Source organism: Triturus cristatus, chromosome 4_1 (genome assembly GCF_964204655.1).
Source record: "Triturus cristatus chromosome 4_1, aTriCri1.1, whole genome shotgun sequence".
NCBI lineage: Eukaryota > Metazoa > Chordata > Amphibia > Caudata > Salamandridae > Triturus > Triturus cristatus.
Window position 1 is genome coordinate 856,855,949 of NC_140585.1, and position 12,665 is coordinate 856,868,613.

Genomic DNA, 12,665 nt, shown 5'->3' on the forward strand with positions numbered 1-12,665 from the left:
CACAAATCATCATCTTCTAGGTAGCCATTGCTTGCAGTCTAACAATATCTAACTTTTTCTAACATATCTACTCATTCTTTTATCACGTCACAAATTCTTCGTTTGTGTAGCTTTTCTTTGGTGTGTAACAATATCTAACCCCCTCTAGTCTATCTAGAGCCTTATTCAATTTTCCTCTTGCTAGAACACTCACTAATACTCATATCTAACTCCTATTGACCTAGTCTATTCAAGAAACTGGAGGAAATGCCCCTAATAGCTTCCGGAGAGCACAAGTGTAACCCAGTAATCAACAATATACAACAATGACTAATAAACACTAACACTGGGTTACAGAGCAGTACGCCACCCACCATAAAGTGCTTCGATGCTTTATCAGGTGTAGTAAGTGCTATATAAATTCAATTACAATACAATGTGATACAACTATTGTTTGCAGCCAATTTCACCCTTGCACACGTCTAAATGGAACCCTGAAAGGTTCAGAACTGACTTCTCCCTCCAGGTGCAGGAAAATGACAGAGAGAGATTGAAGGGCAGTGTTGAGGACATTTAAACAGTGCTATCTTCAGTAAGTCATAGAATGGGGCTGAGGGAAGGAGGGGCAACAGCGACACAGGCCACCAAAGCCCTTGAGCTGAGAAGAAGTCACCAAAAGCACTGGTCTGTACATTGAGGGGGGCTGTCGGGCCCCAAAATGGATGTTCCATTGGAGCTGAAGGGACAACAATAAATAATGTACCTCCACCACCTGCAACTAGAGGGATTAGCTGGAAAAGTTATATAAGAGGCATCATCTCCATGCCTTTGGTGTGTGAATCTCTGTATCAGACTACCTAGGATGTTTTGAACAATTTATCAATAATTGACCGAACTACCTCTGGCCTGTCCATTCATTAGCCCACTCTATGGAAACGAGGAGAGATGGAAGTGCATTCTAGCAACTAACTCAAGAAAGTTCACTTCCCTTGTTTAACTGTGCCAGACATGGCTGGATCTGGTTGTGTTTGCTGCCTTCAGATGCACTGCCTGTGCCCATGAGCATATCTCTGAAGAGTAGCAGAGAGGAAGGTACAGGAGCCAGGCTCAGAGGGCGGATCCACTGAATGCTCTGTAACGTAGATCAGACTCCCTTCTGAATGGTTCCAGATAGTGAAAGGAATTGTCTGTATTGGAAGCAGTGTGCACAAAAAGCAATATTTAAGGCAGCCCTGAAAGTGAGTACTCTTCCAAGGGGAGCCCAAGCAAAGAAGTCTCTAGTCCCCAAAGGCCCTAATCATCCATTGTGGGAAGCTGGGTTGTTTAGTTGCAGTGCTCCCCCCACACGTTTTGCCTGATTTTTGATGCACACTTCGACTGAGGTGTTCTGGGTCCCTGCTAACCAGGTTCCCAGTACCAGTGTTCTTTCCCTAAAAACGGTATCACAATTGGCACAAATTCAGCAACTCCTGTAAGTCCCTACTAAATGGTAGCCCTAGTACCTAGGACATTGGGACTGAAGAGGGTCCACTAGGGATGCAGCACAGATTGTGCCACCCTAGGGACCCCTCACCAAAACTATGCAAACTGCCATTGAAGGCTGCATGCCTTGGTGCAGAGAAAACTGCAGAGTCGACATGGCACACATCCCTGTGTACCATGCCCCCATACACTACATGAGGTGTAGGTAAGTCACCCATACTGCAGGTATTACAACCCTAAGGCAGGGTGCACTATATCCCATGTGTGGACATATCTGCATGTGCATATATGACCCTACAATATCTGACCCATTCTTGTATATTGTAAGTGCACAGGGAACCCATAGAGAGTACATGGGCTGGATACTTGTCAGCACTGTTTTCATAGATCCATGATGGCTTCACTGTAACCTAGGATGTTTGGTACCAAACATCTTGTCTTAATAAATCCTCAATGATGCCAGTGATGGATTTATTAATAAATGTACACAGGGGACCCTTAGAGGGCCCCTTGAAAACCTACCAAACACTAGTGTGGTCTCTGACTAGGCTTAGCCAGTCTGCCACCACCAGACATGTTTCTGACCACACGGGGAGAGCTTTCAAAGGCCAGGAACAAAGCCTGCTCTGGGTGAGGTGATTCACATCTCCCAGGACAGGATAGCCTCCCAAGGCAGAAAGCTTCAAAGGCGATGCCGCCTTTGAGAAGCGACCCAGGTAGCTCCAGATAGTGGACGATGCCAACCTCCCTTTTCCGCTTCACATTTGGCGAGAGGACAGGTGGGAAAATTAGGCAAATTAGGAGGTGGGTCCACATTCAGCCAGCACCGCCCCTAAGGTGGGGCAGGTGATGTGGAGCCCACTTTTCATTTCCTCCATCTTGAATTGAGGGGGAATTAGCCAATTAGGGTCAGGGTAATGCCCCTTCCCACAGGAAGTGGTCACTTAGAGGGTGTAGACACCCAATAGGTGTTCCATTAGCCACTACCTGTCACTCCCTTTAACACCCCTAAATGTAGTATTTATGTGGCATTCCTGGAAATTGAACTTAGATTTGATGGACAAAGAGAAGAAAAGGACAAAGAAGAGCTTCTGACCGGAAAACTGAAGCCCTGTTGCAGAAACCTGGTGCCAAACCCTGCCTGCTGCCTTAAGGGCTTGACATTCATGGTGTGCTGTCTTGTTCTGCAACTGTGAGGCCTCCAAGAATCCCTAAACTCCTCTAGCCTTTTACAAATTGTCAAAGAACTCCCTTGGAGTCGAGGAACTACTCCTGTGCAGCGGCAGGCATGGAACCCGCTGAGTTCCACTTACCCACTTGCTGCTCACCAGTGATGCAGATGCAGCAACCAAACCAGAAGCGATACACCAGCTCCTGAGGATTAGATCTGTCTCTCCACCAAGTGAGAGGACACCAGGACCTACTGAAGTTGTGCGATAGCAATCCCTGATGTACCAGACCACCTGCAACCAACACAGAGACGAAGAGTCAAATCTGAACTTCAACTGCACAGGAAGGAAGCACCCACCGAGGGACGTTGAGACCCCTTAGACCTACTCCATGAGTGGCCCAACTGTCCCGGAATCATCCCTGCAACCTGCTTTCCCCTGACCGCGAAGACCATCTTGATGCACAGAGCCTGGCTATCTGCTCTGTGACCCAGCCCGTTCGGACTGGGTACCGATGAACCGGATGTGCTTCCATGGTCCTGAGGCCATTGCAACCCGATCCCTCATTTGGGGTCCCTGCACTTACCTGTAAGTCCCGTTGTGCAGCCTGTTTTAAAGTGGCCCCCCTTCTTCGCAGTGCACCAACTACCAACAAACTCAGCAACCTGATCGCGGCCGAATCTGGGACGCTCCCTGTGATCCACTAGTGGGACTTTGAACCCTGGCCTGCTGCTACACTAAACCTCGAAGGTGAACCCCTAGAACCGACTGTATGATTTTATATGTATTTTTGTATTTTTCTCTATAGAATTTCATTGTGCGTAATTGCGCACAACGGTCAGTTATTTTCCGACTTTGAAAATTCATAACTAAAAAAGTACTTACCTGTGAATGAAGTTCTTGGTCTTTAAAATTATAGAAAAATCGGTGTTATTTTTGCAAATTGGTCTCGTATTTATTCTCGAGTGTGTGTCGCATTTATTGCCTCTGTGAGTACACCAAATGCTTAGCACTACCCTCTGATAACTAACTGCTCACCCACACTACCACAAACTGAGTGCTAGTATTATCTTCTTTTGCCTCTGTATACCAAACTCGGTCTTACTGGACTCTCTGTACAATGTATTTCATTTTCGTACACTATATAGAGAGCCAGCTTCCTACATCTATCAACATGAAAGGTGCTAATGTCAACAAGAATCAACTCATTGTGCGTAACAGGCCCATACTAATCCAATGTGCATGTCAACAACAGTGGCACAAACAACTCTGTGCTTGTGAAGTTTTTCCACATTTTACTGAACCAGAGTGACTTATCTGTGCTTGAGATTACCATCAAGATCTTGAGTGGAAAACTGGCCCAGTGGGTTGACATCTTCCTGACCTGTGAGTGGGAGGTGGAGGAGACTTGCAGGGTTGTTAGGCCTGTCTGCCTTAGGGTGGTCTTCCCTCAAACTTTTTGCCTTTCGTCCTCCTATTTTCGCTGAATTTGTTTTTGTTGGCCGTAGGACTGTGTGCACTTTACCACTGCTAACCAGTGCTAAAGTGTTTGTGCTCACTCCCTAAATTATGGTAACATTGGCTTACACCTGATTGCCAAATTTAATTTACTTCTAAGTACTTGGTAAAGTGGCATACCATACACCCAGGCATAGTAAATTACATGCTGCTAGTGGGCCCGCACTTATTATGCCACCTCGGATCACAGCCCTCGCAGCTTTTCATTGGAACCAACGCAGCGTGACGCAGTGCTCCGCATTGAGGACATAAGGTACAATTCTCAGTGGGACTAACTTGGTCTCTTTATCTGGCAGCACTCCAGCGCAGTCAGTCTGAACTTGTGATTTTGTTCCACTCTGGTGCGACCAGAGACCCACAAGTGGATCTGTGTCTTTATGGTGTCAAATTATTTATTAAATTTCACTCTAACTTTCTAAATTAGTGTGGTATTTTTCTTGTATTGTGTTTTCACTTTATTACTGTTTAAGTGTTGCATAAATACCTTACACATTGCCTCTAAGTTAAGCCTGACTGCTTTTGTGCCAAGCTAAAAATAGTTATACAATTCATCACACAATAATCTAAGATCCGCAAGGGTCTGTAATTATCCAAAGTCTGAGGTACAAAGTTAAATACATATTCCCTTAACCCTCAATTAAAAAAGGACGAGTCCCAAAATAAAGGTATACCCTAACTGTTACTAACTTTTAATCAAGGCTGGCCCTGGCCTTCACCGCAGATTTCAGGAAACTAAGAACAAAAAGAATACATTCTTCACATAGCAATTGTAAATAGATAAAAGCTGGGCGAGCCTGCCTAAAATTCAACCTCTTTAAAATAGAGGCGATAAAGGTTTTCCGCGGGACCTCATAAAACTTACAAAATAATAGGAAATGTAGCAGATCCTGTGGAGACTCGCCGTCGCAGCCGAAGGGTGCTAACGACTGTCCTCTGCTACTCCCCTGTGGTATCGCTAGCAAAAAATAAAAAAAGTCCTGGCGGAACCTAGTCAATAAAAAACGCTCATAAGTACTAAAAGACCCCAAGAGGTATGGCTCGGTTGATAGTGTAGTTTTCAATATTATAATTTTTCGGACACTGGGTTTCCTTAACTCCAGCTCCATCGTCTGTGGTAACATGCCCCCATATTTCACTTCCATATGAGACTGTCGCGACACCCTTGGCCTGATAGATCTTTAAAAGTGGCGCAATCGGTCTGTTACCTAATTTCGAAGCAAAATTAAAAATGGCCGTATTGACCAGGTTTCCCCTCTTTCAATATGTCATTCTTTTGAGTTTATGCCCTCAATTGATGTATTAAATTCAGTCTAGTGGCATAAAATTGTCACTATTTGGACCTTTTGACGGTCAGTTCTTGGGTGTCACCATGACATATAAAATCAGGGTTCAACAGGCTGTATACCTTATGGAAAAATGGCTCATATGTGTCAGATTTAGTTGTGCATTATGAAATAGCTTTAACATTCGCCAGATAGTGTATTCATATCTCGTAATGCAGTCTTTGAGATTGTCAGAGCATTTCACTGACTTGGAAAAAATAGAATCCATATAAGTGTTCACAAATTACATAAGTAGTAGCCAGGATAGGGCAGCAAAAATAATTGAAAAATGAATGAAAATCTCCATTGGTAGAGAAAATACTCAAAAATAAGTATCCCATGTGCCAAATGATGGCCACAGTCAAAAACACACCAGAACCGCTAATTCATTAAGGGTGGCAGAGTATCTGTCCATGTCATATCCTAAGATTCGATCGAGGTAATTGGAAAAGACACACACTGTCAAAAGCAGCTGCACTTGAGTATGTCAGCTAGAAAGCTGGGTCGTGTACCTTAAATGTTGACTGCACATGTGCTGTGTAGTTAAATGATGCATCCAGAGGTTCCCCAATCAATAAGAGAATTGTGCATGTGAAATAGACTACTGTGCTGTAAGGCTGACACTGAAACACTATGGAGCCGATTCCGATCTGGGTCGGAAATCACTCCGACCGAGTCAGATCCGGAGTGTTTTCCGACCGAACCGGACCCATACAGTCCGACCGAGCGAGTAAGATGCGCACGTATGCTGTCGGACTCGGTTCCGTCGGACTCCCATAGAAGTCAATGGGAGCCGGTCGTACGACGCGTACATGGTCACCCATTGACTGAATGGGTACGTCTTGAAAAAGTGCGCTCCCTACAGTGGGTACGCGTCGATGCCACCCGCACCGTACATGCCTGTGTTGGGGAGACGTGTCCGAGTTGTAGGGCTGCAGGTGTCAGGGGGTCCGACACAGACCACCAAAGTCCGACTCCGGGAGCTTTTGCGAGCCGGACTCTCCGGCTCGCACAGGTTGTCCGACGCGTGTATCGTACTGGCTCAGTTGTAAATCGCATCCATTGCATGCCACGGTTAGCTTCCAACTGGGACGTATGGAGCGGTTCGGACCCGGAAACGACTCGCTCGGTGAAATTCATGTAGCTCGCATCGTACTTGCTCGCTCGTACAGCTGTACGAGTCGGATGGAAAACACGCGTAAGGCTCGTAGTTTTTCCGGCCGAACCCGATTCGGTGCTTCCGACCGAGATCGGAATCAGCCCCAACGTGTCAAAACACTTTGAACTGCGCATGTCCTTTCAAGTTATACTCGCAATGTTCAGTTCTACAGGGGTGCACAGAATTCCATTGCAGCATTTTATTCTAAAAGAATATTGGCATGATGTCAAAGAATGTAAGTGCTACAGGGACTACCTGAAGGGTTATATGTCACAATAGCAACCACAAAAATATTGTAACACCAAAATATTGGTGCAAGAAAGTTGATTTCAAAAATTAGTTTGCATACCTGAAATGTAAAAGTCAATAATATCTACTACCAAATTGTTAAAAGTAAAAATATAATAGGTACACACATCTCTACTACCATAATGTAGACTACTGAAAGATAGTATTTTAAAATATTATTACAATTACCTGAAATAGCTAATACAAATTTAGGACATAAAAAATATCAACAGTTATAATCAGAAATATATTTATATATATAGAACAATATAAATTAGATTGAAACGGTCACTTTTGTAAAAACAGAATAGAATTTATAATATTGTTACATAAAAAATAAAAATGATGCTTGCAATTCTATCAAACAACATCTCCAAATTAAAAGTATGTCTCTTACTTTATATTTTTATATAAAATATTGCATTAACAATAGATAATTTTGAATGCTCATATCATTTTAACAGTAACTATAATGTATTTAAAATACTAGAAAGCACAGCTTTGCAACATCAGAATGTGTTGTAATTTTTACATTGAGAGAAGGGGTGTATAAAGAATACTAAATGAACTAAAGGCTACCAACAACTAAATGAACTAAAGGCTACAAAAAAAGACTTGGCATCTGGTTAGTATACTTTAAACAGTGCGTTGTATTTGTAAAGACATCATTTAATAGAGGAGCATAGTAGTGATTGACCTGATTCAGGATGATTTATGATCCAGAGGGGAATTGTAACAACATTTGTTCCGTAGAAAGAGGATTTACATTTGAAGGGTCATTACCCCACACCCACCCCTATTTTTTTCCCATTTTAATTGCCTCTTATGTGTTTTTAAATTTTTAATTGACAGATATGTTATAATTGACCCTTGTATATAGGAAATGTTTGTTATGTGTTTTATGGATTTTTTATCTGAAATAAACAATTTAATAATATAAAATACTATTTCAATAACTATGCCGAATGCTTAAAAAGTCAAAACACTTTGTATATGAAATTATATTTTTTTATTTTAAAATCAATTAAAGGCAATTAAACTGTATTATTTACAATATGCATAATAATGTTATTCATAATGTACATCTCATTAAAAATGAATATCCAAAAAAAGTATAGATTACTTATACAAAAATTATATCAATTATAATAATTGCTTATTAATTCTTTGATCATTTGTTTGAATCATAAAACAGCTAAACATTGAACATAATTATAAAACTCAAATCATCAATGAACATACATAAATCTACAAAAAAACAAAAAACTGGTAAGGTACTATGTCAATTATGAAACCACAAACATCTCTAAAAATACACAAACAGGGAAGGTTCAAATATATTTTTCTAACTCCAGACCCAAAAGTACTGCATCGGACTGAGAACTGGAGAGACGTGCATCCACCAGATCGTGTAAATCACCCGACTGGCCCATAAGGATTAACCCTTGGAAATTATTCCCAGACCTCCAAGATTCTTTTATCTTTTTGAAGTCTAAATCATATCGTTATTGCTGGACTAAGAAACGCAATGCACGCGCAGTGATTCTTGACCCTCTGCGCAGGGCTACATACCTACCCCCCTGTCCCGAGGAAGACCCGCCGTGACGCTTATTAAATATTGCGCTTTACATAGGGTCGAAACGTCGACGCATACTATGAGTCTACACAATGCTTCCGTTCAAAAATGTCCTTATACATGATGATGAAGCATATGTGAACAATCATATGGACATAATCAAAATTTGTATCCTCCCAAAATAACCTTTTTGAGATTTCTCTATCTGTCATACTACAGTGTATCGTCTGTATTTACCACTACATGTCACTCCTTCTTCACAAATCTTTCAATTGTATAACTGTAGCCTTGTTTATTCGTTATTTTCCAAAAAATAATACCGATTGAAAATTTCGCTTGGGTGTGTTTTATTCTACTTATGGATATGTGTTACATGTAATGTATTTATACTGTGAACACCCTAAAGCAATTGAAACTTCCCCAACAGAACCATTGTATTTATATAAAACCAAAAGTATTGGAGACAATGTATAACCAACCAGAGAAAAATTGATTATTATTTTTACTTCAGTGCGACAAAATGGAGGTAACTACATTAAAACTGTTTAGATTAGCTAGTTCTAACTCCAAGACTATAAGCATTGTCAAATGTGCATTAATTTAAGAGGATCAAATTTACTTGTCTAAAAATCAGAGGGATGAGATTTACTATTCTACCTCCAATCCCACAAACATTGTGAAAAGTATATAATTTGTAGACTTTGGGGTAAGATGTATTATTATTACTCCAGGCCAAGAAACACTGAATATAGTGCATAAATGAAGGGGGTAAGATTTACAATTGTAGTCCCACAAGCATTGAAGAAAGCACTTAAATAACAAGGATGAGAGTTACTGTTCTACCTTTACGTCAGCAAACATTGAGAAAGTACATAAATCATGGGAGAAACGTTTTACTCTGACAACTCCAGTCCACAAACACTGGGGACCGTGCCTAAATAAAAAAAAGGTGAGATTTAGTGTTCTAACTTAAAACTGTATAAACTAGGAAGTGGTCAGATTTAATATGCTAAGTATAGTTAGTTTAATAAATATTTTATCATAATTGCAAAAATATTGAGATCTCTCTTTTCATTTTTATTATTCTGTAAGTGAAAATACACTTCTATTGTATAAAACAAATCAATTACATGTTTAAATAAATTAACAACAAACATAGTTGCAGCATAAACACCCACAAATAATTAATAAATAAAACTTTCAAATGCTCACAACCTAAATACCTAAAAAATGTATCCCATTTTTATAATAATGTTATTAAAAGTCAAAAGAAAGAAACCATAAATAATAATAGAATACCATATCATCATACACTAATGCAAGCAAAAAATTAATAAAATATTTTTTGTAAATCTAACAGAAAATGCTACCCACTGTTCATGCGGCAGCTGTCTCTGGTTTTCAGAGGTCTGCATCTTATGTGCTATTTTGACAAATAAAATCTGTTTAAAAAAAAAAAAATACTACCCACTGAGCTCCCAGTAAACTCCAAAACACATTATGTAAAGACAAAATTGAAATTATATACTCAAAAACACCCCAAAATTAAAAAAATCTCTATATTATATATATTCAATCAAAATGAATTAAATATAACATTTAAATTGATAAATATATTCTTAAATAATGCATAAATATCACATTTTAGTGGTGTATATTTAGTCACATTAACAGATGCAGGCATGCTGCTAAATCTTACGGTATGGCATGCCCTAAGTCTCATAAACTACTTGTAAACATATTGTCATAGACAACACTTTAAAACATAAATGTACATTATACACTGCACGAATCCAGACAGGCATGCATCCAAAATGTAAAAACATCAATTTAACCTGTGACATTGTATCAGTCTAGTGTGAAATGGAGATACACAATATGGGTATGCAATCGTGAATATTCCTAATACTGGTTATCATAATTAAGTTTGAACAAATTAACTATAATATGCCTGGTGTTCAATCTACCCTGCATTTGTCTTTAAATAATCGTGCATGTATAATAGTGTAAAGTGAACACAGACTCTCAGTCAAGGAATAAACAGTGGCTCAACAGCAAAGTGGATCATGGAGGACACGTTAGTGAGAACTGGTGAAACTATAATGCGTGCAAAAATTCATTAAAAAGTAGCCATGGTATTAAGTTCAGAATATTCATTGAAACCATTCCTTACAATTTGTAAGTGACCAATCCAGCAACATTTTTGAGTGAATTCAGACAGATCTTACTATTTCTATAACCTGCCAATCTAAGCCATCTGTGGTTTGCTTGTGGGTTAGATAGTGTTCAACCAGTGGGGCATTAGATGCGGCACAGCAAAGTTTGCTGCAATGTTGAAAAATCATTTGTTTAATCATATGCCACTGTTGTGTACTTGACTTCCTGACACATCATGAGTAATGTCTAAAGATGGTTGTTATAGCACTTACATTCTTTAACATTATACGAACATCTTTGTAGGAAACACACTGCGATGGAATTCTGTGCAACCTTGTACCCTGAATAAGAAGTATTTATTTAATTTTCTGGTTCTCCTAAATATTGCAGAAAAGTGGAATGGGGAGGTAGAGGCTCAATGGTATCTTCAATAGACACCTATTTATCAATATAACCACAGTACATAGTCATAACAAGTAGTATACTTTAAAAAAACTATAGTAATTGACATAGTGCCAATTGAACACACCTGCGTGGGATAGCTCAAAATAATAAACTAATATAATGAACCACTTTTGTCCCATTGCAAGCAACAACTATTATTGCGGTTATTTCGGTATGTGTTCTTTTGCGGGTCACTTTCTCCAACAAAGGAAACGAAATAAGGGAAATATCCACCTTCAATTCTTGAATATGTTTTTTTTTATGACAAGTAATGTAGTCCCCCTTGATCATGATCTTGCAGTCCTATCAGGTTGTCTTCCACCTCAATGATTACCCCTAATGAAATGCTACTTACATGAAATAGTTTAAGGTAGCAGACTTTCCACTTTGCCCTCACCAATCATCCCACAGTTTGGCTGTCATACTTCTAAGAGTAATCTCTCCTTTGTGTCAGTGCCCCAGTCACTGGGAGGATGAAGACCGTCCCCACATCACAAATCCCCACAGCCGTGTGAAAATCACACACATGGTAAAGACTAAGGGGCAGATTTATGACGACTGGCGCATCCCTGCATATCAGCAGGGATGCGCCAGTTATTATGCGCCACAGCTGCGCCACCATGGATGCGCCGCATTTATAATGCGGCGCACCATGGGGCAAAAACGGCACAGATGCGTGACGCATCTGTGCCGAAAAGTGGCGCATTGCTGGAGTTGCGTCGCAAGCGCGACGCAGCTCCAGCAATGATATGGGGGGCCCTATCTGTACAATGCTGCGTCAATCCTTACGCCTGCTTCAAGCAGGCGCAGGGTTTTGACGCAGCATGGGCCTAAAAGTGACTGAGTGAAATCTTGTAGATTTCACTCAGCCACTTTTAGGAGGCGTTCCTGCGCCGGAACGCCCCCACCTGCCCTGGAACGCCTACATGTGGCGCAGGGCTTTACAACGTGACGCATCTGGGAGATGCGTCACGTTTGTAAATGCCCCGCACCATGGCGCAGGATTTGCGCCGCTGCTGCGTCACAAAAGTGCCGCAACGGCGGCGCAAAAGTGCCGCAAGTGCAACATAAATCTGCCCCTAAGAGCCTAATTATGACTTTGGCAGTGTGGGAATAGGCCCCAACGCCAATGCCCCACTCCCATATCACCAAAGCCGTATTGATACCATCCTCCAGATTAGGAGTTTTCTCCTGGTCTGGCAGGCAGTGCTTTGGCGGTCCCAGGCGGTGAGCCTTAGAAAGAAAAGCTATGGGAACGTCAAAGAAAGTTCCTGCACGACATGGCCTTTTAAGTCCATGCCTTGCAGGTACTGGGCATGCATGAAGACAGGAGGGCACTCCATGTGCCCCCCTGCATGCATCCCCATGGCCCTGAGGCACCAGGGGACCCTCTAGGTCCCCTTAGTTTACTCACCACCGTAGTTTTCATGGCGGGCACTTCGCAATGAAAAACTGTGGGGATGAGGAAACTCATGATATGCTTGGCGGTGCAGCAGCTGCACCACCAGCAGATTATGGCCTCTGACCACTGCGCCACTGCGCCACAGGATCAAGGATCCAGGTGGTAGCAG

The 12,665-nt window shown here is 41.2% G+C and overlaps 1 protein-coding gene across 2 annotated transcripts in view; it reads left to right on the forward strand.

The window, feature by feature from the left end:
- Positions 1–12,665, forward strand: part of LOC146855664 (uncharacterized) — a 212,791-nt gene that overhangs the window by 145,028 nt on the left and 55,098 nt on the right. The gene's annotated exons all lie outside the window — the stretch shown is intronic.